This window comes from Thalassophryne amazonica, chromosome 9, assembly GCF_902500255.1.
Source record: "Thalassophryne amazonica chromosome 9, fThaAma1.1, whole genome shotgun sequence".
Lineage (NCBI taxonomy): Eukaryota > Metazoa > Chordata > Actinopteri > Batrachoidiformes > Batrachoididae > Thalassophryne > Thalassophryne amazonica.
The window spans coordinates 18,559,239-18,585,780 of NC_047111.1; the positions used below are offsets into that span (position 1 = coordinate 18,559,239).

General features: G+C 42.6%; 1 long non-coding RNA gene across 1 annotated transcript; it reads left to right on the plus strand.

The window, feature by feature from the left end:
* Positions 1–4,900: 4,900 nt before the first annotated feature.
* LOC117516490 lies at positions 4,901–23,386 on the plus strand. Its single transcript, XR_004562427.1, has 4 exons — positions 4,901–4,912; positions 5,391–5,398; positions 14,235–14,243; positions 23,211–23,386. It is a non-coding gene; the product is annotated as an uncharacterized LOC117516490 (long non-coding RNA).
* Positions 23,387–26,542: the final 3,156 nt, after the last annotated feature.

Sequence of the window (26,542 nt, forward strand, 5' to 3'; positions counted from 1 at the left end):
TTCCGTATTCTCTGAATTTTAATTCATATTTTTTGGTTTTCATTCTATATTTTCTGGTTTTCATTCCATATTCTCTGGATTTCATTCCATATTCTATTGTTTTCTTTCCATATTCTCTGGTTTTCATTTCATTTTCTCTGGTTTTCATTCCATATTTTCTGTTTTTCATTCCATATTCTCTGGATTTCATTCTATATTCTCTGGATTTCATTCCATAATCTATTGTTTTCTTTCCATATTCTCTGGTTTTCATTCCATATTCTCTGGATTTCATTCCAAATTTTATGGATTTCATTCCATATTCTCCGGTTTTAATTCCAAATCTTCTGGTTTTCATTCCATGTTCTCTGGTTTTCATTCCATATTTTCTGGTTTTCATTCCATATTTTCTGGTTTTCATTCCATATTTTCTGGATTTCATTCCATATTCTCTGGATTTCATTCCAAATTTTCTGGTTTTCGTCCCATATTCTCTGGATTTCATTCGGTATTATCCAGTTTCTTTCGGTGTTCTCGAGTCCCGTTGAATACGCTCAGATTTTCATGAAGTATTCTCCATTTCTAGTTGTCTTCTCTTGGCGTTGTCTCTAGACCTCTTCAACCGGTCCTGTGTGTACCTACATGGTGTTTTGGTTGATGTTCCACCACTCACCATCCCTGAATGATCAGGGGCATTGAACAGTGGACCTTCTGCTCTGGTGGTAACTGTGGTCAATGAAGACACTATTTTGCTGCCATAGTTTGCTCAGAATGGTTAAATTATGTCTCAACAACTGGACATAATCTAAGTGGGGTTGTGATCAGCCTCAGCTCAGAGTAAAGATGAAGAACACCTGGAATATAATTCAGAGGCGTTGGAGTGACTGGTTGACTGTGTGTCAAACACACACATACACTCAGAGAGCAGAAGACACTGTAGCTTCTGTTGCAACACAGATTAAGTCTGATGTTAGCAGTCAGTGCATCATTAGAAGGAGTGGAAAGGGTGCGTGATTAGGGTGCAAAGTGACCTTGGCCGTGTCTGGCAGACGAGGATGAGGACTGACAGGGAATGTAAATCACCGCTGCCTTTAGCTGATTAGAGTTCTGCACATGGTCCAGCATAGTGGACCACCCAGAGTACAGAACAGCTCTCAGGGGAGATGGACAGGCTCATGCCTGCTCTTTAATTGGTGTGTGTGTCTCTCTGTGTGTCCTCTGTAAAATGAACAAAAAAAAAAAAAAAAACACCCAGAGTGACTCAACATCATGACAAAGTGAGGCTGCAGCTTGGAGTCCCAGAATGAAAAAAAAACCCTTAAGGTTGTGGTTTTATGATTGCTGAAACAGGAGGAAGTAAATGATGGTGGCAGAGAAGTATGTGCAAATATTTGGACGGGCGTGCAACGACAAACTCCCGCATACATAAAGGCCTCTGGGAAATTAGAGTGATGAGAGAAGCCATGAGGTGTTTTTTTTTTGTTGTGTTTTTTTGCAGTGTAAGCTGGGGGAGATGTTGTGTGAATACGAGACTCTCCGGGTTGAACAGAGGCCGTTATTTAGCCAAGCGCGTCACCATGAAATGTAATTCTCTTTTTGGGCATTCATGAGCAATTAAAGAGACAGAATGTCAGCAAGTGGAAGCGAAATGCGAGAAGCTGCTGCTGTTTTCGTCTGTCCACCTGAAGAAGCGCAGCTTAAATGTAAGAGGAGTTGGTGAAATGTGGACAGGCGCGTCTTTAACAGCAACCCGGGAGATTCCTGCAAAGTCAACAAGCGTTTCCAAAGTTTGTATTTATTTCCCCAAAAGCTGCTCAGTGAACTGGTGCATTTGGACCATTATTTAAATGAGATGTTTCATTGTTTCTTCTCAGTGCACAGAATGGTTTGTGAAGAGTGTCATGTTTGGCACAGGTCAGGGGAAACACGTGGACATTTATATTGAAGGTGTTACGTTTGTTTTTAAACAAACTATCCCTTTGATTTGGGTTTAACAAAGGCTGATCTCCAAAGCAAACAAGAAATACTCAGCAATTACTCTAGTGAATGGTCACCCGGGCTGGAGCCTATTTCAGCAGTCACAGGGTGTGAGGCGGGTTCACCCTGAACAGGGCGCCAATCTGTCACAGGGCCACAAACACTTCACACCTACACACAATTTAAAGTTTCCAGTCCACCGAACCTGTATGTCTTTGGATGTGGGAGGAAGCCGGAGCACCCGGAGAGAACCCACACAAACACGGGGAGAACATGCAAACTCCACACAGAAAGGCCACAGGTGGGAATCGAACCCATGACCTTCTTGCTGTGTGGCAACAGTGCTAACCACTAATTCACCATGCCGCCCCAACTCCCAAACACACAGGGGTCAAAATTTTAAAATGCTCCAGTCATTTTGAAAAGTATATCATATTATTTTTCTGAACATAAAGATTCCAAAAAGGTAAAGCTTGGACTGTGTGTAACTAAACGCTTTGGAGTTATGGTGAAAAAACAGCAAAAATGGTGTCAAAGGTCAAGTTCAGTTTGTACAGTTGCTCCAATTTTGGTAAAAAGTGATGCAAATTATCGATTGAGTTAATCAGGTTGTAAAAAGGAAGTTTTCACCATCTGTTATGGTTCTTATCAAGTTACAGAGTAACATATGTCACATGTCATCCAGTGGGCGTCGACCTTGTTTGACCTTTTCTTTGGAGACTAAACTGCCAAAACTATTTCACGACCTTCTTGCTGTGAGGCAACAGTGCTAACCGCTAAGTCACTGTGCCGCCCATTTGGTGTTATTTTTTCTTTTATATCACTGATATTATAGATCTGATTTAACAAACAAACCAGCAATAAATACATAAATGAATAAATAAACATGAAATAAATAAACAAACAACAATCTCTCCTTTTTAATATAATGCTATCAAAGCTAAAGATCTCCCAGGTTTGAACAGTTCATTTGCTTTTAACAATTCCTCAAAGAAAACAAAAAGAGAACAAATAAATAAATAAGATGAGTGTTTTTGTTCTGGAGGAAAATATCAGAAAGACAAAACAATATAATGGTAAAATCACCAGTTAGTGTGTAAGAAAAACCCAGTGGGCAAGAAGCCGTGCAGAATAATAAGACAGGAATAAAAAGGCTCGCACCGCCGTGCGCGTGCATATGAGGGAACCCAACACCAATCACAGAGAGCGGCACTGCTAATGGAGGAGAGCAATTTAAATGTAAAAAAGACGAATCATCAGGAAAAAGTAAAATAAACACAGATCTACAATCATACGGACTAATCCAGATCAAAGCCGGACTGCAAAGATATCATAACATTGATCAGATTCAAAGACTGGCATCCAGGATGATACATGACTGATCAGGATCAAATATGAAAATCAAAGTTCAATGATCGGGATCAAAGTTCCATGATAAATGGTGAGTGATGAGGAACAAAGATCTGGATCAGGATCAAATATGAAAATCAAAGTTTAATGATCAGGATCAAAGATACATGATCACATGTCTGGATCAAAGATCAGTGATCAAAGAAGATTGACCAGGAACAAAATTCTGGTTCAGGATCAAATGCGAAAATCAAATTTCAATGGTCAGCATCAAAGGTTTGGATCAAAGATTCATGATCAAAGATGAATGAACAGGAAGATAGATCTGAATCAGGATCAAATATAAAAATCAAAGTTAAATGATCGGGATCAAATTTCCATGATAAATGATAAATGACAAGGAACAAAGATCTGGATCACGATCAAATATGAAATTCAAAGTTTAATGATTGTGATCAAAGACACATAATCCAACATGGGTGACTAAGAACAAAGATCTGGATCAGGGTTGAATATAAAAATCAAAGTTTAATGATCAGGATCAAAGATACATGATCAAACATGGGTGACCTAGAACAAAGATCTGTATCAGGACTGAATATAAAAATCAAACTTCAATGGTCAGTATCAAAGGTCTGGATCAAAGGTCAAAGCATTTCTCCTTTGCTGAGATAATCCATCCCACCTCACAGGTGTGACATATCAAGACACCGATTAGACAGCATGATTATAGCACAGGTGTGCCTTAGGCTGGCCACAATAAAAGGCCACTCTGAAATGATCAGTTTTGCTTTATTGGGGGCGTCTGAGGGGGTCGGAATCCCAATCAGTATCTGGTGTGACCACCATCTGTCTCATTGTACTAAAAAACTGATTTATAGAAAATCTAGAAAATATTTTAGATCTTTGAGTTGAACTCATGAAAAATGGGAGTAAGTCTCCAAGGTGGCAGTGATAAACAATCACAACCAAACAATCCCAAGTGACAAAAATGCAAAAATACTACAAAAGACCAAGTGACAAACCAATGAGGAGCTAACAGGTGAAACAGACGTCATGATAAATGTGGAAATAAAACCGAATCCATCAATATAACATCAAAACCCAAATCACACAATATAAAACATGAACCTGGAACTACGAGACAACACGAACATGTTGAACCATCAGAACCGACACAGTGCAACCGCAAAAACTTAGACCAAAAGTACACAGCAAGTACACACAGAAATAACTGAAGACACATGAGACAACTTAGAAAAATACATGAAGAATACAAGAGCAATAATCAGAGGACCAGGGCAGGAGACAGACAAATACAAAGACGAGAGAGGAGACAGACACGACAGGAGACAGATGGACAACAGAGACGACATGAAACAGACAGATGTAAAGTAATGACATGGGACTTAACTCACATAAAAGACACAGAGACAAGTTACAGACCCTAACCCAGACTGAAGCGCTGTAAAAACTTTCCGGATGGCGTAAAAGGACAGTAAAGGATTTTGTGCATCTCTGAGTTTCCTCCTCCAACACGTGACACAAACACTAATTAGACCTCAGTCGTCTCTGTGAAGGACAAACATTTGAGACTGTTTAGCAGGTTCACTGACTACAAATTATTAAGTCTTGATTTCCAGAAATTTCCAGATAAAACCACAAACTGTTCCACATTTTTCCACACTTTTGGAGAAACCTTTAAAAAATAAATCCCTCAGATTTGTTCTGACCTCAGAGACTAAACGGCACATCGTTCCAGATGCGGGTTATTAGGTTGGCAGCAGGTTAGCCGCAGGTTAGCAGCAGGTTAGCAGCAGGTTAGCAGCAGGTTAGCAGAAGGTTAGTGGTGTGACTGAGTGTGGAAGAAGAAGAGTTTAAAAATGTAATTAAAGTGTTGTTCTCACACCATTTGATTTCATCTTAATCTGTTCAGAGTGACAGTTAACACAGCCACCCTGAAAAGCAAATCACATTCAAGCCAATCAGAGCATGCAGGAGGCGGGGCCATGCAGCGGGACGCCCATTAGAGAGGAAGCTGCTGCCAAAACCCATATTGGGTCTCATGATAAAGTCTCTTAAAGCCAGGCTGGTCCAGTACCGGAAGCTGGTCGAGCACCGGAAGCTGGTCCAGCCCGCAGCGGGCTTTTGGTCTGGTTGTCTTGAGTCTGGTGTTAAATTTTTCCAGACTTACAAAACTATTTCTAATTTTGTCACCATTATGTCACCAGTGTAATTCTTACAGTCTGTTAGTTCAAATTACTAAAATATGTTGAATTGCTGAATATTAGCTGAAATAATGTCAGGGGTCAAAGGTCAAAACTATTTTTAAATTAATTTTGAGTAAAAATAATATTCTTGTAAAAATTAATTTTCTCAAAAATATGTATTATTATTATTATTATTATTATTATTATTATTATTATTATTATCATCATCATTATATAAAAATTGTTCAGTTCAGTAAAATTGTAGCTTTTGGTCTCTGAGTGATTTAAAACCCAGAATGTGTTTTTTAACCTCAGATTGATGTTGTGAACTCAGGAGTTGATAAGTTTTGTTGTTTGTGGTTATTTCCATGGTGATGTTGCTGTTTCTGATAGAAACTGCACATATTCCAGTCCAGGCCCCTGGTGCCTGTGTTCATGCACACAGTCCTGCACACAGGGGTGGAAACGTGGAATATAGTGCATTTATGCTTCTGTAGATACTCAGCAATTATACAGTTTAACACCCAATTTATAAAAAATGAAATGAAATTTGAGCACTACCACTAATAAATAAATAAACACATAGAGGTCGAAACATATTCTCCAGTATAAACTTTACAAAACGGTACCGTTAAAATTCCAATTAAATGGTGAGAACAGCGCCCCCTACATGGAACAAAATCACACAGCAACAGTGTTACTGAATTGATATATTTCTTTCTGGTTTTGAGATAAAGTTACATTTATTAAATAAAAAAGTTATTAGTAAGATACTCTTTTCATTGAGAATACTTAGATAAAAAGACAAATTTGCCAACTAAAATATACATTTTTGCTGAAAACCTTCCTGTACAACACAATAATAGACAATATGTGACATTGTGGGGTTTTGCAGCTGTTACCAATAAGGTAAGTCAACAGATAATTTTTAAAAAGTCAGAAAAATTATGTTAATCTGAGTCTTGTTTTCCCTTTTTTTTTAAATTAATTTTGATTAATTTTAATATTTTTGGGAGCCTCTGCTATTCAGACAACGTTGGCTTTTTTAAAATCCCCCCATTTTTTTTGCAAGAATAACACAGACAAATACCACAGGATGGGTTTGAACCTGTAACCTTCTGGTTATAAGGCGGCAGCATTCCGTCAGAATGGATCTGCTCATTCCAGTAGAAATCTTTCTGTGCATTAAAACAACAGCAGCAAAACAAACCGACTGGAGATGATGTGCAGAAATAACGAAGCAGAGTGGAAACAGCACCTCGGAAACAGGACTGAGACACCACCCAGAGGTTGAGGGCGGTATTACAGGGAGGAGGTGCTCGAATCACTGCGGTGGTCAGCAGATGGTGCTGCACAGGCAGGATTGATGGTGCAGGCAGATGGATGGAGGGAAGCATCAAGATAACCATCATCACTCTGGGGTCTTCTGGGGTCTGGCATGCAGACAAGTGACGGATGGCGGCTGTAAATGCTGCATAAGAGAACGAGACCTTTATATATATATATATATATATATATATATATATATATACACGCCGTGCACTCCAGAAATTAGACAGCTCCTGAGGGAGAATGATGTGAGGTTTTAATGGAAGAACCACATCATCATCATGAGGTTGTCTGTTTGAGCACCAGACGGGGGCAGCGGATGGTTTTCTGGGTGGAAACTGTTTGTGGGAAGATAGTAAGTGTTGTGAAAAGTGTAAGAACATGGACCCACAACAGGGGGCGCAAATGAACGGACAATGGAATAAGCCAAATATAACAATTTAATGTTGTGAATGTGCACAACAGAGCAACAGACAACACAATTGAGATCAACAGTCAAATTAGTTACGGTGATGTGTGAGCAGGCTCGAGGATAGAAGACGCCCGTCCAGAAAAGAGCCGGATCCCACACGCCTTCCACTCCACCGGACCTGAAGCAATCCTGCAGCCACCAAGCGCTGGGTCCCCAGGTGGCCACTGCCTCCGGCTGTCAGATCGGGTACTGCTGGCAGGAAGAACAGACAGGTGATGGTGGGTGCGTGAACACCCAGCAAACAGTTCAACATAAAGGTGGAAAGCACCTCCACCTCTCAATCACAACTCTCACGGAGCTCGTACAGATCCTGAAGTCACACTAAACAGAGTCTGCAAACTCAGAATTAATGTCAGTCAAGCACAGAAGTAAAGACGTTACCACTGTATGGCACCAAAAAGGCTGAGACATTTATTTGTTCGGTAGACGATTTCTCGGCAGTGAGGTGAAGATGCTGCCCGGCTCTTATGGAGGTGTGGGTGATGATGATGAGTGACAGCTGGCATTGTTGATGAGTGACAGCTGCCACTCCCGGTTGCTCTGGTGCCCTCACGTGCCTGAAGCCCGCACTTCAGGCAGGGCGCCCTCTGGTGGTGAGCCAGCAGTACCTCCTCTTCAGCGGCCCACAGAACAGGACCCGCCCCCCAACCCTCCCAGTCCATTAGATATTGGAACCCCCGGCCCTTACGACGGACGTCCAGGAGCCGGCGAATTGTCCACGCAGGCTACCCGTCGATGATCTGGGCAGGAGGCAGCGCTGGTCCAGGGGCACAGAGGGATGAGGTGTGGTGAGGCTTGATCCGGGAGACATGAAAGACAGGATGTATCCGCAGTGAAGCTGGCAGCCTCAGCTTCACCACGGCAGGACTGAGGACCTTGATGATGGGGAAGGGGCCGATGTACTGATCCTTCAGTTTTTGTGAGTCCACCTGTAACGGAATGTCTTTAGTCGACAGCCAAACCTCCTGCCTGGGCTGGTATACAGGGGCCGGGGATTGCCGGCAGTCTGCATGGGCCTTGGCCCTCGTCCGGGCTTTGAGCAGGGCAGAGCGGGCAGAGCGCCACACCCGACGGCACCGCCTTAGATGGGCCTGGACCGAGGGCACCCCGACCTCTCCCTCCACAAGTGGAAACAATGGGGGCTGGTACCCCAAACACACCTCAAACAGGGAGAGGCCGGTGGCAGATGAAACTTGACTGTTGTGTGCATACTCGATCCAGGCCAGATGGTTGCTCCAGGCCGTCGGGTGCGCCGAGGTCACACAGCGAAAGGCCTGTTCCAATTCTTGGTTGGCCCGCTCTACCTGTCCGTTGGTCTGGGGATGGTACCCGGACGAGAGGCTCACGATGGCCCCCAGTTCTCTACAGAAACTCCTCCAGACTTGCGAGGAGAACTGGGGACCACGGTCAGAGATGACATCGGATGGAATCCCATGCAGACGTACGACGTGGTGGACCAGGAGGTCTGCAGTCTCCTGGGCCATCGGGAGCTTCGGGAGGGCCACGAAGTGGGCCACCTTGGAGAACCGGTCCACTATCGTGAGGATGGTGGTCATGCCCTGGGACGGCGGGAGGCCCGTGACGAAGTCCAGGCCGATGTGGGACCAGGGGCGGTGGGGCACAGGTAACGGCTGGAGGAGACCCTGTGCCCGTTGGTGGTCTGCCTTTCCCCTGGCGCAGGTGGTGCAGGCCTGGACATACTCCCGGACATCGGCTTCCATAGACGCCCACCAGAAGCACTGCCTGACTACTGCCATGGTTCTTCGCACCCCTGGTGACAGGAGAGCTTGGACCCGTGACAGAAGTCCAGGACAGCAGCTCTGGCTTCCGGTGGGGACGTAGAGTCTGTTCCTTGGGCCGGTCCCCGGATCCGGGTTCCGTGCCAGGGCCTCCTGGATGGTCTTCTCCACGTCCCAGGTGAGGGCTGCCACGATAGTGGAACTCGAGGATGATAGGTTCCGGTGGATCTGACAGCTCGACCTTGACCTCCTCTTCATGGACCCGGGACAGGGCGTCAGATCGCTGGTTCTTGGTCCCAGGGCAGTAGGTAATCCGGAAGTGAAATTGCCTGAAGAACAGTGACCAGCGGGCTTGCCTGGGGTTCAGACGCTTCGCGGTCCGGATGTACTCCAGGTTCCGATGGTCCGTGAAAACCGTAAATGCTACCGCAGCTCCCTCCAACAGGTGTCTCCATTCCTCAAGAGCCTCTTTCACCGCAAGAAGTTCCCAATTGCCGACGTCATAGTTCCGCTCCGCCGGGGTCAACCTACTGGAAAAATAGGCACATGGATGGAGAACCTTGTCGGACTCCGCGTTCTGGGACAGCACGGCTCCTATCCCTGAGTCAGAGGCATCCACTTCAACAACAAACTGGCGATTGGGATCGGGCTGCACCAGAACGGTGCAGACGAGAACCGATGTTTCAACTCCCTAAACGCGGCTTCGCACCGATCCGACCAGGTGAAGGGGACTTTAGTGGAGGTCAGGGCCATAAGGGGGCTAACTACCTGGCTATAGCCCTTAATAAACCTCCGGTAGAAATTTACGAAGCCGAGGAACTGTTGCAGCTTCCTACGGCTTGTCGGTTGGGGCCAATCCCTCACCGCCACAACCTTGGCCGGATCGGGTGCGACGGAGTTGGAGGAGATGATGAACTCCAGGAAGGACAAAGAAGTGTGGTGGAACTCGCACTTCTCGCCCTTCACAAACAACCGGTTCTCCAACAACCACTGCAGGACCTGAGGTACATGCTGGACATGGGTCTCAGGATGCGGGGAGAAGATGAGGATGTCGTCCAGGTATACGAAGACGAACCGGTGCAGGAAGTCCCGCAAGACGTCATTAACCAATGCCTGGAACGTCGCGGGCGCATTGGTGAGGCCGAACAGCATGACCAGGTACTCAAAGTGACCTAACGGGGTGTTAAATGCCGTCTTCCACTCGTCTCCCTTCTGGATCCGAACCAGGTGGTACGCATTTCTAAGATCCAATTTGGTGAAAATTTGGGCTCCATGCAGGGGCGTGAACACAGAATCTAACAGAGGCAGCGGGTATCGATTACGAACCGTGACTTCGTTCAGCCCTCTGTAGTCCATGCATGGACGGAGTCCGCCGTCCTTTTTGCCCACAAAAAAGAAACCTGCACCCATCGGGGAGGTGGAGTTCCGGATCAACCCGGCAGCTAAGGAGTCCCGGATGTAGGTCTCCATTGATTCGCGCTCAGGACGAGAGAGGTTGTACAGCCTGCTGGACGGGTACTCAGCGCCTGGGATCAAATCAATGGCACAATCGTACGGACGGTACGGGGGAAGAGCGAGCGCCAGATCTTTGCTGAAGACGTCAGCAAGATCATGGTATTCCTCAGGCACCGCTGACAGATTGGGGGGGACTTTAACCTCCTCATTAGCTGTCACACCGGGTGGAACCGAGGATCCTAAACATTCCCAGTGGCAGGTGTCGCTCCACTGCGTCACTACCCCACACGGCCAATCAATCCGGGGATTGTGCTTTAATATCCATGGAAACCCCAAAATCACTCGGGAGGTAGAAGGTGTTATATAAAACACAATCTCCTCCCTGTGATTTCCAGATACCACCAATGTCACTGGTTGTGTCTGGTGTGTGATTAATGGGAGAAGGGTGCCATCTAGTGCCCGTACATTCAATGGGGAAGGTAGTGGCACTAGAGGGAGCCCTACCTCCCTGGCCCATCTGCTGTCCAGCAGATTCCCTTGAGACCCCGTGTCCACCAGTGCTGGGGCGTGAAGAGTAAGATCCCCACAAAGGATTGTCAATGGGATGCGTGCTGATCTATGAGCTTTTCCCGCATGGATGTTATGGCCCACCCTTAACCCAGTCTCTAAGGGCGGGCGTTGAAGTTTAACCGTTTGGGGCAGTTTCTTTGTATGTGCTCATCAGATCCACAGAAAAAACACTCCCTGCGAGCCAGCCTCCGTTGTCTGTCATGTGATTTTACTTTGGCCCTGCTCGTGTCCATAGCTTCATCAGCAGGGGGAGCTGTGGCTCCATGGAGCTCTCTGACTGTGGCGCGTGGGGACGGCGGCACCCTTTCGGACCCGGAAGGAAGAGGGATGGCTCGTGCCCGGCCACGCCATTCGCCCCGCTCCCGACGGTGTTCTTCTAACCGGTTGTCCAACCGTATAACCAAGTCGACAAGCCCGTCAAAATCACGCGGCTCATCCTTAGCCAATAGGTGCTCCTTCAGGACCGGAGACAGTCCATTTACGAAGGCGGCACGGAGTGCAACGTTATTCCAGCCGGACCTCGCAGCCGCGATGCGGAAGTCGACTGCGTACTCGGCTGCACTCCGACGTCCCTGTCTCATAGACAGCAGCACAGTCGCAGCGGTCTCGCCTCTATTGATGATGATGATCAAACACTTGTTTAAACTCCCTCACAAACCCAGTATATGTCGTTAGGAGCCATGAGTTTTGCTCCCAGAGCGCCGTAGCCCAGGCGCGTGCCTCTCCTCGAAGCAAACTGATGACATAAGCCACCCGGCTAGCGTCTGACACGTACATGACGGGACGTTGTGCAAAGACGAGCGAACACTGCATTAAGAAGTCCGCGCACGTCTCGACACAACCTCCGTACGGTTCCGGTGGGCTTATGTATGCTTCGGGGGATGGGGGGGGGGGGTCGTTGAATCACCACTGGAATGTCTGTATTTTGTGCTCGGTCGGCTGGAGGAGGTGCTGCAGCAGTGCCTGGAGTGCGCGCTTCCATCTGGGCGGTGAGAGCCTCCATCCTCCGATTGAGTATGACGTTCTGCTCAGTTACTAAATCCAACCGAGCAGTGAAGGCGGTTATGATTTGCTGCAGCTCTCCTAACACGCCTCCTGCCAACGCCTGTGCACCCTGTGTTTCCATTGGCGGTTCAAGCAATGGTGGACGCCCCTCGGGATCCATGACGCTGGTCGAGAAATCCTGTTGTGAAAAGTGTAAGAACACGGACCCACAACAGGGGGCGCAAATGAACGGACAATGGAATAAGCCAAATATAACAATTTAATGTTGTGAATGTGCGCAACAGAGCAACAGACAACACAATTGAGATCAACAGTCAAATTAGTTACGGTGATGTGTGAGCAGGCTTGAGGATAGAAGACGCCCGTCCAGAAAAGAGCCGGATCCCACACGCCTTCCACTCCACCGGACCTGAAGCAATCCTGGAGTCACCAAGCGCTGGGTCCCCAGGTGGCCACTGCCTCCGGTTGTCAGATCGGGTACTGCTGGCAGGAAGAACAGACAGGTGATGGTGGGTGCGTGAACACCCAGCAAACAGTTCAACATAAAGGTGGAAAGCACCTCCACCTCTCAATCACAACTCTCACGGAGCTCGTAGAGATCCTGAAGTCACACTACATAGAGTCTGCAAACTCAGAATTAATGTCAGTCAAGCACAGAAGTAAAGCCGTTACCACTGTATGGCACCAAAAAGGCTGAGACATTTACTTGTTCGGTAGACGATTTCTCGGCAGTGAGGTGAAGATGCTGCCGGCTCTTATGGAGGTGTGGATGATGATGATGAGTGACAGCTGGCATTGTTGATGAGTGACAGCTGCCACTCCCGGTTGCTCCGGCGCCCTCACATGCCTGAAGCCCGCACTTCAGGCAGGGCGCCCTCTGGTGGTGGGCCAGCAGTACCTCCTCTTCAGCGGCCCACACAACAGTGAGGAGGCAAAACCAGAAAATGTCTTTGTGTTTGCACAATTCAGCACTCACTCACTCACTCACTCACTCATCTTCAACCGCGAGAATAGTTGAACCAACTTAAAAAGTTGGTAACATCTAAATGAATTAAGTTGTTTACAACTTAATTATTTAGATGTTACCAACTGAAACAATTCATTCAAGTTGGTTCTTTATCAGTTACTGTGACTTGTTATGACTTCTCCTACAGGATTAAGTTTGCAGTATTTAAAATTTAGCACTCCATGAACACACTTTTTTTATTCACAACTGTAAAGTTGTGCTTTGTGGGAGAAATTCTGCCCTTTTGTATGTCCTTCTGGCAAACTTTCCTATCTTAAAACTCAAGAATTGTAAAACTCTCAAAATTCAATTTTTTTATACATTAATACTGTGGAGTCAAAGCTCCGTGTGCCAAAAAATCATGAATTTTTTACATTTATAAAACCTTTTTGTTTTTTGTTTTTTTTTTGTTTTTTTACTGAATTCATAGGCCTCAAGTAGGGAATGTACCAGAAGCCCTGAAATGCTCACATCGCTCGCTAGATGGCGACAAAAGCTGCTCAAATGTGTGGCCAGATGGAACTCCACTTTACACGGAGAACAAACAGTCTTGAACCTGAAATCAAGCACACCAACTGATTGGTCATTTGCAGTCTTTTGAATTAAACCTAAAGGCCATATCTCACTACAATCAACACTATCTTTTAAAAAATTATATACCAGATTATGAATCATTAGTACCGACTGTTTAACTTGTACATGTCCTGATGTAGCTGATAAATATAAAATTAGTCACACAGCCTCGGCAAAAAAGGCACACAGATTCAGAGTTATTTAGCCATAACAGTGACGTAACCTCAGGTATTGAGTGTTACCTGTCTGAAGGTCTGTCTGTGTCCACTTCATGTCTCACTCCAGGACACACAATCAATCTGGGCTGTTTTTTTTTTTTTTGTCTCCAAATATAATATGGGTTTAATTTGGCTTTAATTTGGTTTTCGAATCAAATTCTTGTATTTTGTGATCAACATTTGTCCGTCTACTCCTCTTTGTAAACCTGCAGTGAATTCAGAAAAAACAAAAAACAAAAAACAACCATCACATACATCTCAATAAGACTGAATAATGATGATTACATACAGTGATGTGTTCACACACAGACATGTAGAACTCCACCGTGTGGCACTGTGTTTTCTCCACAGGAAACCAACGTTCCTCTTCAGCCTTCTTCCGATGTCTCCAGGTAGCGTCGCTTAGCTTAGCCATCAGTTTAGCTCAGCTTAGCCAATAATACAAAACATCTGGAAGCTGATCCATGTCATGGTTCTCTGGTTAATAACGATCACTTGTACGACTGTCTGACTCATGATCTCAGAAGTGGGTTTGTCAGCGAGACTTGTCGGTGTTCCGCATGTAGCATCTTAGCTTAGCTTAGTTTAGCACGAGGCCACGACACAAACCACAAACACGGCCGGCTCTACGCTTTCAGGTGAGGCAACACGGTTAATTACAGTTTAAATCCGTGCTTAAATCAGTTTTTTTGAAGCTCATTCTCATGCTGTAGTCGGCTTTACTTCTGCTCTGTCCCAGAGGGACTCCTTAAAAAAAAAAAAAAATCTGTCCACCTAGCAAGCAACAATAGTCGTGTGACGCCATCATTGCAAAACACACATTTTCAGGATTTGATGTGTTCACCATCAAAGTCCACAAAAAACACTGATTCCGCACTGTAAAAAAATTACATTTACATATATAATACATTCATTTCAGGGGCGTGACCTGAGATGATGTCACCAAAGTTCATATTGTTCATCAGATTCAGGTGAAATCAGGCTAATTTTCCTGTGTTCATGACTTAATTTTTCTGGCCATATGGCACCAAAAATAAAACAAAATGCACCGATATTTTCATAATTCTTCATTTATTTTGAATTCTCAGCTCATTTGACATTATATTTACTAGTGATACGCACTTTAAGTCAAACGCTTTAATTTATGAAACTCAAAATCTTGAAACTCAACACTAAAAACTTTGTAAGAATTCATTTCCTCAGTCACACAGAATACAGCAAAGTGAAAAGAACTTGAGGAAATGTCTTCCTTGCATTAGGCTCATTACTGCCACCTTCTGGTTGGGAGTGTGGATCAAGGATTAAATCTGATCTTTTAACTGTGTCTGTCATGGTTTGACTGCTCAAACCATTTGGCAGGTTCATTAAAATCTGAATCCAAAGCTCCTGAACTCCATTCTTCCTAAATTCTTCCTTTATATAGTGTTTTTCTTGATGATATTTTGTATATTTTGTAATTGCATAGGTCTGATTTCAGGCACACAAATTTTAATTATAGAAATAAATAAATAAATTATTCTTTTAAGTGGCACTTAATCCATGAGATTTAAAGTCAATCAAAAATGATCAGTTTAATAAACTCAAAAGGAAGAAACATTAAAGTTACTCAACATACTTCAGTTAGTACAATTGTTATTCAAAGTTAAGATTAAGACTTAATTATTTTGAATGTGTGGGAATACAGAATAATACTTCAGAACACTGTCAGTCTTAAATCATAAAAAAACACCTCACCATTTCCCACATTGTCATTTCTCTTTAAATTTAATGTTAATTTCAAACTATTTTAGATTCTTTTCTCCTACCAATTTGGAAGAAGAAATAGTTTAGTTATTAAATTTAATTTCTAATACAAAAACACCCATCCACCTCGCAGGTGTCTGCCACCTGCTTATCCAAGATCGGGTTTTGGGGGGGCTGGAGTGTATCCTAGCAGCCACAGTGCATGAGGCAGGGTTCACCCTGGACAGGACACCAGTCTGTTGCAGGGTCAGAACAAGAAACAAAAACCACAATTAAAAATGGATAGAACGTGTGGCTGGGGATGGCAGTGCAAACTACTCTTTTGAAATACTGGTGTGGAGTCCATATCCAAAGACAGACATCATGAGCCATGCTAAATGATTGATTTGTGCCCTCTGGTGTTGAAACATATTACAGCAGAGGTGGGACAAAGTCACCACTCTCAAGTCATAATGACTACCAAATGTTTGCAAGCTGACTTAAGACTTGACTTGGGACTTGCAGATTAATGACTTGACAGTGACTTCGTCCCACCTCTGTAATACAGTACAAGTCAATTAACTGTGATTGCAGGGTTTTGATTCATACACAATACTTAAATAATAATAAGTTCTATTATTTCTTGAAAAATGACTACACTCAGTCTGTGTATGCACGAGCATATATGTTATTATATATCACTATCAAACAAAAATGTCAATAATTATCTGGATTTTGGAAGGTTTTTTTTTTTTGCACCCCAGAATTTTGACACACCTGCACAGTAAATTTTTCATTTAACTTGACTCTGCAGTGAGTATGTATGGCCCCACTCCAAATAGTGTTAAATCAATTCTATTTATTCGGAGTGGGACCATATGTACTCAGGAAACTGTACACACTGCATACATTTTATTATGTACAGTGTTTGAAGCTTTTCTTTTATTGAAAATATGGAAAAAGTACTGCCCGGTATACAACAAAATAAAAGCTGCCAATGATCATGTAGCAATAAAATAGTTGTAAAATCTTAATTAAGTCTGATTAAACACATCCCCATTTGCTTAAAATCACAGATCACCTAAAAGAAATGAGGCATTTTTAATATTGAAAGTCATTTCACATTTTTAAAAAAAATATCTTAATAAAATTTTTTAATTAATTAAGGAAATGTATATAAAATGAATAAATATTTATCACCATTTTAAGTGTTTCATTTTATCATGTACATCCTTCCTGCAAACCTTCATATAGTAAAGCTCAGGAACTGTAAAATACCCAAAATCTAATTTTTATACATTAATGCGGTGATGTCAAAGCTCTGCGTGCCGAGAAAAAAAATGATGCATTTCCGAGATTTATAAATGTCTTTGATACTGTTATTTTGTGTTTCAAGTAGGAAATGTACTGGACATCCTGAAATGCTCACACCGGGCACTAGATGGCGACCAAAACCTGCTCAAATGTGCAGGAAGGTCTTGACTGTTTATTAATTCATGAAGTTAACTTTTGGTGAATCTTATGGACAATGTACTTGTGTTATATTATGCAAACCCACTTTTTTCTGACTGTTATGGTTAGATTGTTGTGGCTTTATATGAAATATCTACAAAATCCTTCAATTCAATGTTTGTGTGATTAGAAACGTCTCTGCAGTAAGATATAGACTAGAATCAGCTTTTGTAACATACATCATAGAAATCATATATGAACTTGTTCTTTTTGTATGAGATTCGCCCACCTCTCCACTTTGCATGCTGTGCAACATGTGCACACGGCACAGATGAGTTGTTTATCCATTGTGGTTGCATGGGGAAAGGGGCGTGGCCTTAATATCAGCACGCACGGAAACGGATCGTTTCTTATCTACCTGTAATGTCGACCCTTTCAGGACGCATCATGTCCATGTTTGTAGCGGTTATAAACTTTAATATCTATATTTAAGACATTGCAGTCACGTGTCAGTCAGCTGTTGAAGAGGTCAGGTCACATGACCCCTTTATCTTGCAAAGTAAGACAGCTTCATTTGATCAGTATAATGCATTAAAAATATGTTTTCTATATAAAATGCATGGCACAAAAACTTGTGTATAAAGCAGAGACGGTAATCCTCTGTTTGCACTTGAAGTTAAATTGTGAGGGCAGTGTGGACGCTGCTGTAAATAAGGTGAAGTGCCAAACAGCAGAGGGGCTCAGGACGTTTTCCAGAAGCCCAGAGGTTGGCACTCGGGTTGGTGTCGGGCAGGAAAACAGGAGCGGCAGATGGGGCGTCCCATTAGCAGTTGTCCTGGTAGCTCGAGCCAGCTGCCACTCTCTGGGCCTCTCTGCGGGCCAAACATTCCCCCTGAGTCAACAGAATAAACCTGCAACTCTCCATTTTCATTTTGCAAGAGTGGTTTGTTGTTTTGATGGCATGCTCGTGAGCACAGGAGTTCCACAAATACTTGTGAAATAGCTTACGGGAGCAGAAAGTGTCTTCCGTGAGCGTGCTGTGTTGGTTTTTTTGCAGCCTATTTCCCCTGCATCTTATCAAGTTGATGGGAGAACGTGTTATTCAAATAAAAGCTCATATGAACTCACAACATTCATACAGTATGTTTCAATAGAAAAACATGTCTTTACCTGTCTAAAACCTTTGTCAAAAACTTTTAAACATTTTCATCAGGAATTATTTTAGGACTAGCTATGATTTCCAAAGGAACTTTATGTTTTCTTTTTAATGAGTCTGTTTGTTGATTGGGTTGTTATCAGAATTACTCAAAAATCGTTTTCAATCAATCAAAAAAGTTTTACCAAACATGACAAAAAAATAGAACCATATCTGGATGAAATAATTTGTGAGTGCAGTGCCACATACTTAAAAAAACGACAAAATTACAAAAATGGGTGATTTTGGGCCTTTGTTTATTTATTCAGAATGATCTAATCATTATCTGTCATTTCAGAGCAGCATAGTGGATTAGTGGTTAGCACTGTTCCCTCACAGCAAGACGGTCATGGGATCGATTCCCACCTGTGGCCTTTCTGTGTGGAGTTTGCATGTTCTTCCCATGTCTGTGTGGGTTCTCTGCGGATGCTCCGGGTTCCTCCCAAATCCAAGGACATGCAGGTTTGGTGGATTGGAAACTTTAATGTGTGCGTGCGAGTGTGACTGTGTTTGTTTGTCTGTATGTGGCCCTGCGACAGACTGGCATCCTGTCAGGGATGTACCCTGTCTCACGCTATGACTGCTGGGATAGGCTTCAGCCTCCTGTGACCCGATCTTGGATAAGTGTTGGAAGATGAGTTTGTGTATCTAGCATTTCTTCTTCTTCTTCTTCTTCTTATTATTATTATTAGTAGTAGTAGTAGTAGTAGTAGTAGTAGTCATAATTCATTTATTCATATGAGGAAAAAGTGTACAATAGTACATAAAAAGCACACATCATACACAATAAAGTCACCAGTGTTAATTTAACACTGGTGACTTTACTGTGTACATAAATAGAAATATAAAAATTGTCCTAATTAATTTTAAATAGGGGTAATGCTGAAGAAAAAGCATAAGAGTGTATTGTAGGCAGACAGAATGCCTGACAGTGAAGCGTGTGAAACTGGAAATTTAAAAAGTGATTATAAATATCATCAGCACATAAGCCCCACAAGTGGCATTGCAGATAGAGTGGAAAGAAGATTTAGAAGTTTTAAAGATGTGTTAGATGAGGGAGTGGAGAGTGTACCCAAGAAAGAAAGACTGGTGATTAGAGCGAACTTCAGTGGGCATGTTGGCGAAGAGTGGAGCAGCACCAAGAGTGATAAATTTTACACCAAAATCATCCAAATGCTAATACAGGCACCAAATCTGGCATGAAGAATCACAAGATAGCATTTACCAAAACTGGTTGACTGGTTGCTTGAAATTTCGAGATCTTCAAGTCTAAATAGTGAATTTCGGTTATCCCCCCCCCGCCACCTGGTTTGTGTATGTGCACCTGAGTACCTTGGGTTCATCTGCGTTGTCTCAGACCACCCAGCTGGAAATGTGAACTGGTCTTGGCAAGAGACCTAACCTGCAACAGACTGGTGTCCCATCCAGGGGAGTTGTAACCGCTCATTGACTTGATGTTCCTCTCTGTCCATGCCTGTATCCAAAACTGTCACCCTACAAATGATGTATATGTATGAATAATTGTAACAATAATAATTAAATCAGTTAACATCATTCCTCAATGTTTTATTTAGATTAATACTCCCATTGTAAGCATCATTTGAAAAAAAATGATACTCTGCAAAAATACTGTGGGGAGGAAAAAATCTGAAATACATTTTTTTTTTTCCTCTATTACTTTGTCAGTGCAAAACCATTCTGATATATATCTTAATACATTAAAATGCAGAATCTGGTTCTAGATTGTGATCAATATAAATATTCCATGAATTTGTCTTGTGATAAACCTTAACCCTAATTCCTGCATATTTTGTTGAAATTGGCTTCAACCGTTTGAGACATTGATTGAAAAGTAGAAAAATGCCACATCTGAAAAATCTAAATTATAATAATGTTAACATAATAATTTATAACAATGTAATAAAAATGATTTTGTTTAGAATTCCCCAAATCTGGGGGTTGCCCTTATTACTGACCATCAATGTGTAAAATAATATTTATTTTTATAATTATAAAAACAGCACGTATTATTACAGCAGCAATAATAATGATAATAATAATAGCAGAATAAGAAGGCCAGATGCCATCAGCGTGACTAAAACGTGTTCGTGCTTCCTGACATTATTCGGTGTTGACGGGATTCCCTTCCCGAGTCATTGACTCTGCTCCACCATTTAATGGAGAAACGCCGCTGCTTTACACCATTTCATGCACACACACACAACTACTCCTGGACACATCTCACCTTTTCCCGTAACCCTTTCTTCTTCCCTCATCTGGTCTTTTTTATTTATTTATTTTTATTTTTAATAGCTCTTTGTTCTCTGCCCATATCTATTTTTATCCCAGCATTGATGGGAGGAGTCAGAGGAATGACGATGCTTGGGAGACTTACCGATCTCCATGGCAACCATATTGGAAGCTGTGGTGTGTGTGATGCTGAGGTTTTGTCATTTGTCTGATCTGCTCTTTTTTTAACATATTGTATTAATAGTTTTTTGTTTTATTTTTTTATTTCACTGCATTCCACTGTGGAGATGCTCCTGCCTTCTGTGGATGCTCGTCTTGTCTCGTCTCATCTCTCCTCCTCCTCTTCCAGGAGAGGACTGAGCCGTCTTTTTCCTCTCTGAACCAGTGGGCGTGGGTTGTGGAGTGATTCTGTGTGAACCCATGCCTCACTCAGTCTGTGTCGATGCCAGTCGTCGTGCAGTCGCTGTGAGGGCGACTTCCATGAAGCTAAAACATCTCTGTGGGCTTTGTTCACTTCATGGGGGTTTCCCCCGTTGCCCCCCCCCCCCCCCCACACCCCCCACACACACACCCACCCATTTTTACTACAGCCTGCTGAGAAATCTAAATTTATTGGCATCTCAGAGGTTGCAGTTTGGCACCCTCTTTTGAGACACATGCTGAACTGCTGATCTTTATTTTTTTTTAACGATATGATTAACAGACATGATATGATTACCGCTGCACTCTTCATTTTAATCTGCATTGTTTTGTTCTTTGTTGCCTTTTCTGTGCACTACAAATGATGTAAAACAGGCACATATTCACTGCACTTGCAGGCATTTGCATTTGCACTCGCATGATTCTGTGTATGACGCTTGTGGTATAATGTGCACAAAAACACAGAGAGGAGCACACAGGGTCTGTAATAGTACCACCGTGCAGGAGGAGGAGGAGGTGCAGACGTGCACTTAAAGTGCACAAACGTGTACGTTATGCAGCCTGCTTACCTTTATGGACTCAGAGAGTGTGTTTGGACGTGGGCTACCAATGCCAGGTGAGATAATGAAGTTAATTATGTGTTTCCTGTTCTGCCAAACCGTGAGCACAGACAGATGCCATTAGCCCTGAGAAATTAAGTGCCCCCCCACTGGCCTCCAGATTGGCCCTAAAAGAAAGCCTTTCACAGGTCTGTTGTTCCCTACAGCAACAGTCGGCCCCCTCTGCGTCACCAGCCAGCGAGGGAGCAGGTGGCCCCAGCGGGTCCAGGTGGAGGCGTCACACATCCAGAGCCGTCCCATACATGCCAACACAAATATAACGAAGGCAGAGATAGTCTGGACCTGCAGAACTCCGAATGCTTTTCATCCAGAGAACACGGGTTGTACCCCCCACCACCCCATTTATAAATAGACGTGTAATTAAATTTGTGCAGAAGGCAAGGTGCATCACTGACTACTACACTGCACCAAATAATACGACAAGTACATACAACCCAATCACACACCACTTTGTGATACCGTCACGCAAACTGCCACATTCTTGTGACAGGAGCACAAATTCATTTCGTGATGTATCACAAAATGCAGCATGATGCACAGGGGTGGTTTGTAGGGGTTAGGGTTTGGAGAGAGTTGGGTTATGGTTATGGTTAAGGGAAGGGGTAAGGTTTGAAATGGCAAAGTAATACAACACACGTCATGAAAATGTGACTCGTTTCATGACGGGGCATGAAAAAGAAGTGAGACAGAGTTCTTCTTGTGAAGAGAATAAGTGACCTGATGCTGGTATTATGAGGTGTATGAGGGCAACATCAGTCTGAGATCATGTGCCCCCTCCTCAGCATCCGAAATATGAAGCAATCAGTAGCCGCAAGAACAGGTGTGATGATTGGTTTATTAACACCTGCATGCAGAAGGATGAATCCAGTCAATCAATCAATCAATCAATCAATCAATCAATCAATCAATCAATCAATCAATCAATCAATCAATCAATCAATCAATCAATCAATCAATCAATCAATCAATCACGTCTTCACTTTCCAGTTCCATAAGAACACTGACAGCAGCAAGGCGACAGGCCATGAAAGAGAGTTTTTGTTTTTTAAAGGAATCTTCAAACGAAACTGATCTCACGGCTAAATTATGTGATGCTTAGAAAATATTGGACCCTGTCGTGATGATCCAAAGCTCACAGTCTAACGTGCATCTGGGGGTGTGTTTAACTCCATATTTCTTACAACCCCAGTTCCAGTGAAGTTGGGATGTTGTGTAAAATGTAAATACAATGATTTGCAAATCCTCTTCAACCTATATTCAATTGAATACACCACAAAGACAAGATATTTAATGTTCAAACTGATAAACTTTATTGTTTTTGTGCAAATATTTGCACATTTTGAAATGGATGCCTGCAACACATTTCAAAAAAGTTGGAACAGGGCAACAAAAGATGGGGAAAGACGATGAATGCTCAAAGAACACCTAATTGGAAACAGGTGAGTGTCATGATTGTGTATAACGGAGCATCCCCAAAGGCTCAGCCACTCACTAGCATAGATGGGGCGAGGATCACCACCTTTGTGAACAACTACGTGAAAAAATAGTCCAACAGTTTAAGAACAATGTTCTCAATGTTCAATTGCAAGGAAGTAGGGATTCCATCATCTACAGTCCATAATATAATCAGAAGATACAGAGAATCTGGAGAACTTTCGACAATGTAAGCGGCAAGGCCCGTGACCCTTGACCCCTCAGGTGGGATTGCATTAAAAACCGTCATCATTGTGTAAAGATCTTACTGCGTGGGCTCAGGAACACTTCAGAAAACCATTGTCAGTTAACACAGTTTGTCACTACATCTACAAGTGCAAGTTAAAACTCTACCATGCAAAGTGAAAGTCATACATCAACAACATCCAGAAACACCACCACCTTCTCTGGGCCCGAGCTCATTTGAAATGGACAGACGCAAAGAGGAAAAGTGTGCTGTGGTCTGATGAGTCCACATTTCAAATTGTTTTTGGAAATCAAGACGTCGTGTCCTCTGGACAAAAGAGGAAAAAGACCATCCAGATTGTTACCAGTGCAAAGTTCAAAAGCCAGCATCTGTGATGGTATGGGGGTGTGTTAGTGCCCATGACACTGGCAACTTACACATCTGTGATGGCACCATCAATGCTGAAAGGTACATCCAGGTTTTGGAGCAACACATGCTGCCATCCAAGCAACGTCTTTTTCAGGGACGTCCCTGCTTATTTCAGTAAGACAATGCCAAGCCACATTCTGCACGTGTTACAACAGCGTGGCTTCATAGTAAAAGAGTGCGGGTACTAGACTGGCCTGCCTGCAGTCCAGACCTGTTGCCCATTGAAAATGTGTGGCACCTTAGCAATGAGCAATATTTGCACAGAAACAATACAATTTATCAGTTTGACATTAATATTCTTGTCTTTGTGGTGTATTTAATTGAATATAGGTTGAAGAGGATTTGAAAATGATTCTATTCTGTTTTTACTACATTTTACACAACGTTCCAACTTCGTTGGAATTTGGGTTGTATTACATGGTGTGGAATCAGAAGCACAAGTCGTGTTGAATTTCTTTAAGTACTCTCACACAGAAGACGTGCGTGCCTTGTTAGCGGAAAACCATCGGTGTGCTGTGCTTCGGCACTCGGCGGTACTCTTGGTGAGGCAGGCGTGTTTGCCATTACGGAGCTGAGAAATTCCAAAAACTACTGAACAGACAATTGCATCTTCAAAAACAATTGGTGCGAAGTTTTTCAATATTTCAATACAACAAATAGAGCAACATAGCTTTTTTATAAAAACAATGAAAACTTACAACCAGACAAAATGTGCAATGTAAAAAAGCAATATAAACTTTAAAGCATTACTTGGAAGAGAAAAATTAATGATTAACTTTAAAGTTTGACATGAAATGTAAAAATGGAAATAATAGACTTAAAAGCATTTTCTGTTATTTAAAAAATAAATTATAAACTTTAAAGCATTATATACAACAGACAATATAAATAATAAATCTAAAAGCACTGTCTCATGTCTAAAAAATTACAAACTTTAAAGCATTATATGCAATGGACAAAATAAATAATGAATCAAAAATCACTATCTCTTAGCTAAAAATGAAAATTATAAACTTTAAAGCATTACATACAATAGACAAAATAATTTATGAATCTAAAAGCATTATCTTTTATGTAAAGAAAAGCAATGATCAACTTTAAAACATTACATAGAGTAGCTCAGCTGATTGCAAATCATCATCAGAACATAGAATAAATATAAGAAAATAATAAAAATGTAAAATAGAAATAATATATAAGAATATAATAAATTCATACACCAAATACATGACTAATTGTATTTAAGAGAACAAATGTGCCGAAAAGTGAAATATGAAAGAATCAATGGAATGTGGCAGTCTAACATCAGCATGCAGATTACTCTTTAAAACCCCTGTAGCCTGCTTACTTCTTTTTCACCTTTGACGCACAGAGTAAAGCTGCAGTTTGAAAGCTGTGATATTAAACTGCTCTTAGCTTCGACCACAGAGGTCCATTCCAAATCCCATTAAGATGATATATTATATTTCTTTATCAGCTTGGCTTTACTTCTCGCCCCGTCAGTGGTAACGTCATGACAAATGTTTTCCGGCAGCCTGCTGGACACCATGTCCCATCAACAGTGGAGAACAAACAATGTGGCTTATATTGTGTTCAACCAGAAGAATAAAAACAAAACTTTTACTCCACCTCTGAATGTGTGGCTGTCCTTCACCCGTCGCTCCATCTTAAGATCTGCAGACTCACCGAGACATGAAGCCGTTTGACAGGACAAGTGACATTGTTTGGACAATGTGACATAAACTACTTTCCTGCTCACTGTGCACAACTAATTCTTCTAAAAGGTTGGCTATTGTGCAAGGGCACCCGGGGCCCGACTCGAGCTTTCACAGTTTTCCTCAGCTGGGAAATCAATGAAATGCATGTGCATAAGGCGTCCCTCAGGGCCGTCCACATTTGCACAAATAAGCACTGTTTTGTCATGGCCCAAGTTTTTTAACCTCTGTCAGACAAGACGCAGAAGACAAAAATCGTCCTCATTTTGATCAATTTCATGAAAATAACCACATAACCACACATTATTCCAGGGAATTATGTTTATATATATATCTATATATATATATATCTATATATATATATATATATATATAATACTATATATATTATATATATATATATATATAATATATATATAAGCATCCTTAAGATGGCAAGTGAAGTTTTTTCTTTTTACAACCTTGGACATCAGTGTTGTAGGACAGAAAAACAGTTTCCACCAAATTACTGGAAAGGAACAACATGAGTAGAGATGGTTATTGACATGTTCTAATTATGACCCATGATTCATTTATTCATTCATTTTCTTGCTTATCTGGCTCTAAGTCACAGTGGCTGGATACCAAGCAGCTCCACACTTCCCTATCCTCCGCCAAGTCCTCTAACCCTTCTTGGGGGATCCTGAGTTGTTCCCAAGCCAGCTCCCGGGGCCTCCTCCCAGTTGGACGTGTCTGGAAGACCTGCCTAAGGAGACGACCAGCGGGCATCCTGACCAGATGCCTGAACCATCTCAGCTGGCTCCTTTACCAGATAGTCAAGCTTCTTCTCCTGTCCAGGTGTTTAAGCCCAGAGACCTGATTGAGGAATCTCATCTCTGCAGCTTGTACCCGTCACCTTGTTCTTTCAGTTGTTATCTGAAGTTTGTGACCATAGGTGAGGATCAGAGCATATTTGAGAGTTTTGGCTTCTGGCTCTGCTCTTTCTTTACCATGAAGGTCTGATGAAGAGTCTACAGTTCTTCAAGTGCATTGCTGCATTTGTCTTTCCCTCCTATCCTGACTAGTCTCCCAGTTCCTGCTGCTGAAAAACGTCCCCACAGTGTGATGCTGCCACCACCATGCTTCACTGTAGGGATGGTGCTCGGTTTCCTCCAAACATGACGCCAAAGAGTTTAATTTTTGTCTCATCAGACCAG